The sequence below is a fragment of the Rhinatrema bivittatum genome, chromosome 6 (assembly GCF_901001135.1).
Source record: "Rhinatrema bivittatum chromosome 6, aRhiBiv1.1, whole genome shotgun sequence".
Taxonomy (NCBI): domain Eukaryota; kingdom Metazoa; phylum Chordata; class Amphibia; order Gymnophiona; family Rhinatrematidae; genus Rhinatrema; species Rhinatrema bivittatum.
Window position 1 is genome coordinate 46927440 of NC_042620.1, and position 6000 is coordinate 46933439.

The following is a 6000-nucleotide window of genomic DNA, read 5'->3' on the forward strand; positions in this document are numbered from 1 at the left end:
GCACTGGAAGCCCTAAAACCTGGACGGGATGATATCGTCGCTGACACTTTCACGCTGGTTGGAAAGTGTCCTTAGCCACGCGAGCCCACGATCCACGGACACCTTCAGTAGGGGAACTGAAAGAAGTACTTTTTTCTCTTCTTGCTGTCGCTTTTTGTTTTGGAAGGGGTTTTATCCAGATCAAGCTGTCATGTGTTAGATCTGTCTATTACTTATAGACAGAGCCGTTAACTTATAGCGAGATGGCGAATGGACTGCACGAAAGTGGTTAGGGACCGGGTGAGTTATTAAACTCGCTTAATTCATCAGGTGCGCACAATGATTTGCATGATCTTGGATCTGTTTATATATACATTGAGATATTTATAGATATGTGAGTGTACTTTCATTATGGCTGCATCTCTTGGTTTTAGAATTGCATGTCGGGGTTTTCTTCCTCGTACTGGCTGGCTGGTAGAAGGGAGGGCGGGTTGGAATTTCCTTCTAGGTTAACTATCTTAAGTTTTGGTATTTATTTATATTGTTAAATGTTAGTTGAATATGGTTTATTTTTTTTATGATAGCTTGAATTTTATTTTATTATATGTTTTACATTAAGGAAGTTTGGAGTTACATTTTATGTGGATTTGCTAATGTTATGATTTTGGTGTATAGAAAGTCTTCAGTCATTAAGCGAGTAATAAATAAGCTTGGACCGCAGAACAGTGCTGTGTGTCATCAATAACTGATAAGTAGGCAGCAGCACCACCAGGATTTGGTAAAAAATACTTAATTCTACTGTGGATTAATAGCGGGTGCTTGCAACAAATTACCCTTCTGAAGAGAAAGACAGCCAAAAGGAGTCCATTAATTATTTTGTTTTGAAGATTAGATTCTTTTTTAATGGTGGTGGTGGTGATGTTTTACTGGACCCAATTAGTCTAGAAGGGACAGGATTAAGGTAACCTAGTAATGACAGCAGAAAAAGACCAAACGGTCTATCCAGGTTGCCCAGTAAGCTTCTTATGTTGGCATCTGCCATGCCATATAGGATACCCTCATGTTTCTCTTAAGAGAGTAGCAATGGCCGCTCCCTGCAATTCCTCCCAAGCCTTATGATAATCCCTAAAAAATTTTCTGCTAAGCAACATTTTCACTGGCTGATGAGTTTTCTGGAAAACTCAGACTGAGCTGCCTTGTTTTAGTTATGTCCTCGGCCTTAGAAGCAGTCTGGTGTTTTTTCCCCCCTGATGTCTGCTTATTTATTTATTTACTTAACATTTTTTTATACCGGGATTCATGTAAATTTTACATATCGTCTCGGTTTACATTGTAACTGAAGAACAGGCATGTGAGAATGCAATTACATAGAACAGGGCATACAACTTGGTTCAAAATACATGGGGAGAGCTTGGTACATAATAAAGGGGAAAAAAAGCATAAATTAGGTTAATGGGTGCATATATTTATAATGAGAGAAATAAAAACTTTGGTGATAGCTGAAGAAGAGCAGGGTTACTGAATTGTAAGGGTGGCATGATTGGATAGTCTTAGATTGTTGGCTGGTGTGATGGTGTTGTTGTCTAACTTAGAACGCTTGCTTATCAGTACCCCAGACCATAAAAGTCAGGGCGCATGTTGTGGTTGTCGTCTGAATGCAATTCCTCTTTCCCTCCCTCCCTCACTCTCTGCACATGAGCAATCTCAAGGGACTAATTGGTGCCCAGCCTTACCTCACAGTTGTTAGAGAGGTGGTTTAAAATTGATCGAGTGTCTTTCCAAAAACTGAGATAGGGCACATGGTCTTTGCATTGTTAGATAAACCAGCTTTTCATGATATGGTCACATAGTAAGTGAAAGCAGAGTAAGACCAAATATATATATTTAAAACCGTTCTGATGGCAAAACCGAATGACCGTATACAAAACATGTTAAATAAATAAATACATTTTAAGCACAGTAGCAACTGTTGCTCTGTGCAGGCTACCCTCAGGAAAAAATCCAGATTTTAGAAGAAACAGTAAAGTTGATTTCCATTTTCTAGCCTCTGTGTTTGGTTCCATTCCCTTTCTTATCTTCACCACATCTTCCGGGAGGGCATGCCATGCCTCCACCACCCTTTCCCTAAAAAAATATTTCCTGACGTTGTTCTTGAGTCAAGTTACTATTTCTTCACCTTCGTTCCATAGGTACCAGGGGCTCGTTCACAAAAGCCAGAGAGGAGAGTGCCAACGCAAGCCCCTGGTCATGCAGCACAAGCTTTACCAGTGGATTTATTTATAATCGGGCAGGAAAATAATCAAAGTGCAGTGTATGTGCTATTGGGGGGGGAAAAAAAGAGACCTGTCTGCTTGTCAGCAGGACACATTTCATCAGCACCAGTCTCAGCCTTTCTCCTTTTGAGGTTTTTTTGGGTTTTTTTTCTTTCCCCCAAACAAAAGAAGAGACAGGAAGCCTAGAGAACTCTCCCACTGTACACAGTTTTGTTAGACAGTCCCTGCACTCGGGGGGGAGTCAAACTTGGAGCAGAAGAAAGCCATTAGGCACAGGCAGGTAGCTTTCACTAATCTGGGAAGGTTTGCCGTGCTCCTTGCCGTTCATTGTCTTATTTACATTTTCAAGCACCTTCCTTGCCACGTGGAAAGGAAGTTGCATAAAATTCCAGGTGTGCAGGAGCATCATTTGCTGCCCCTTCCAAAGACCATGCTGTTTTCAGTAGGGGTGGGTATTGGTTTGTAACAAAATAAGAAATATTGACAGTATGTCCTAGTGTGTTGCATTTCATGGAATTAAAAAAAAAAAAAAAAACCAAGAAAAAAATTGTGTGGTTTCTTTCTTTCATTTTTTTGGTAGAAGCTATATTAATTTGAAAAAAACAATCTGCTGCAAGAACATGCCCCAACCCTTCCTCTTTTTTTACACTATTCAAAACTGACCCTCTGGGCGGGCCCCCCCGACTCACCTAAATATCCCTGGTGGTCTAGTGGTGGCCCAGGAACGATCTCCCACTCCTGGGCTTGGTGGCTACCATTATTCAAAATGGCACCAGCCACCCATTGCCCCATCATGTGATAGGGGCTATCGATGCCATTGGGTAACCCATCTCATGATAGGGGCAATGGGAAGCCCCTGCCATTATTCAAAATGGCATCTACCAGTCCATCCTCTTGTTTAGACTACTGCAGCTTGCTCCTCACTGGTGACCTGTTGAACTATTTCACGCACTTGAGTCCATCCAAAAAATCAACTACATGGCTTATCCTTTGCCATCATCGCTATGAAGGTGTAACCCCCTCTTCTCAAGTTACTACACTAGCTCTCCATTGATGTACCTTTCAAGCTTCTCTTATTCACATACAAGTGTTTCCGCTCTGAAGCCCTGTACTACCCATTCTGCACCACTCCTCTTCCTGAACTCTGTTCCCCAGGTAAGCTGCTACTGTCTGTGCTCTTCTGCCCCCCCAGTGCCAGATCCTGGTTTCATGCCTTCCACCTGCCTCACCAGTGCCTGGAATGACCTATCTGGGGTCCTCCTTAGCCACAATCAAATCCCACTTAAGCCAGCTTTTTTTGACCTTGCTTTCAAGGCCTAATCCACCTCTCCTTGATCTTGCCTGTTGGTGCTTGGCTAATTCCATGGTTCAGCACGTGAGAGGTGGCCGAACGATGGGCGCTGCAGGGCAAAGAGTGCCTCCTGTCCTTGCCTCTAGCTATAGCGATATCTATCTCTCTATCTCCAGTAATAATGGATAAGTCATTCCCCTTCCCAAACCTGTTTTCCCTTTAATTAAAAGTTCTATCCAGATTCTATTACAGATTCCTCTGTGACCTATTCATCTGTTAGAGTGAAGGGGAGGCAGAAGAAAGCGGGAGAAACTCTGCCAAGCAGCCTGACAGCACTTCATCTGCAGGGACCACAAGAACAGGCATCTCACCTCAAGTGGCAGAAGCGAATGGGACCTTCCTGCATCCTGACCCACCCCTCTCTGACTGGCTCCATTAAAATGACTCGCCCTTAATGCCTGTTTGTCCACGTTTATCTGTCCTCGCTGTCTGTCGACTGGATTGCAAGTGCCATGGCATGAGGCCTGTCGCCTCCGTGGGTCTGTACAGCACTGCACCCGTGTAGTGCTATCTAAATGTATAATAGCAGCAGTAGAGCAAACACTATTAATTAATTAATAGTGGCCAGTCCAGGTACCCTAGAAGTACTCAGCAGATTCTAATTGGGGGGGGGGAAGCAATGGCCCAGCTGAACTAGCGCAGAGTTGTGAAGAAGAGCTGCCCTCCAGCAACCGATCCCAATATTTTCTGAAGCCAGCTCTACTGCCAACCTTGACCACGTGCTCCAGCAACAAAGGCCACAGCTTGCACATTGACTGAAAAAAAACACTTACATTGGTTTGAAATCTGCCATCAGTTTAAGCTTTATGAAGCGTTCCCTAGTCCTAGAACTATTTCACAGGGTAAGTGAACCCTGTTCCACACCACTCATGATTTTAAAAGCCTCCATAAGATCTGGCTAAAGAACGATACCTGGGGTTTAGGGAACAAGTCCATCCCCTCTGGCATTTTAGTTTCCTTTCTCCGTACCTTTTCGAGCTCTGCTGCATCTTCTTGAAGAGGGGGGGGGGGGGGGCTGCCAGACCTGTACACGGTCCTCAAGGTGGGGGGCACAATATCCGTACCAGGGGCATTGCCACAGTCCCGTGTTCTGCTCTGCTACCATTCCATTTGCTTTTGTGCCTGCTCTTGCACACTAAGCTGAGGATCCCGGCAGATCATTTTCAAAGGATCTAGCGGAGTAACTAAGACGTTTCTTGGGCTAGGGATCCCCCTTCCATGGAGCGGTTAAAAGTTACCGGCACCAAAATAAGACATCTTCCTGGGGGGGGGGGGGGGGGGGAGAAGTTAGGTAGGAGGAGTGCACTGTGTGCATGCCATTGAATTTTCAAATCTTTACCTGTATCCTTTGCTCTGTTTCCCCTTCCTCACGGAAGTAACAGAGGCATCAGATTTTCAACCAGAAACTGCCTGGGTCTCTCTCTCGGCCCTGCCCCCCATCTTCTAACCGATGGCTCTGGAAGGGGTGGGGAAGACCAAAGCTCCTTATGTTGTGCATGGGCGGGGGTTAGGGCAGTAAGGCCCTCCCCTCCCCGCCTTTTTCTGCACTTGAGGGAAGGAGTGGGTATTAAGGCACCAAGGCCCCCCTTGATCTTTGAGCTGGGGGGAGGGATATTGATCTATCATCTGGCAGGTGAGGGAAAGGAAATGTCCCGTGCTAATTGTCCTGTTAACTTAGGGACCCGAGCATCATCAGGCGTGCACGTTTTAGCATGTGGAAAAGCCGCATCGCATTCACCTTGCGCAATCTGCACTCACCACTTTTTAGCAGGAACGCTAAAGCTCGTCAGCACACTTTTTTTTTTTTTATATCATGCATTTGAGTAAATAACTCCCAGAATGGAGTGGAAAAGGGGGCCCCGTGGTGAGAGCAGCATGCCGGGAGCCAGCCCAGGGAAGCCAGGATTCAAATCCCGCTTCTCGAGAAAGTCATTTCACTGCCTGTTGCCTCTGGGCCGGGGAATTGCCCACTGTACCTGACTGCAGCTCACTCTGAGCTCAGAATTGGAAAGGTGAGTACTTACATCTAAACTCCCAAGGCAAAAATGTGCAACTCTTATGTGCACAAACATGTGCAGTTTTGTATGCGGGTGAAAGGGGCTGTTGAGTTGGTACGGGGTTTGCTGGCGAGTCCTTCATCACTAGCCCAGCGTTAAGTTGCTAATGAGTTATTAGCAAGTTAAAATGATTGATACATGTTCAGTTGAAATGAGTTGGCACATTTTCTGGTTGCAATGTCTACTGCCAAATCAAGCATCTCATAAGGTTCTCGCTCCTTTCCAGCATTTCCTAGACCTCTCTTCAGGCGTTCATAGGATATACAATGGTGCCAAGGTTGCCAACTCCAGAAAAATGGTCTTTACTGACTAACAGATATTTACTTCCAACCTATTTTAC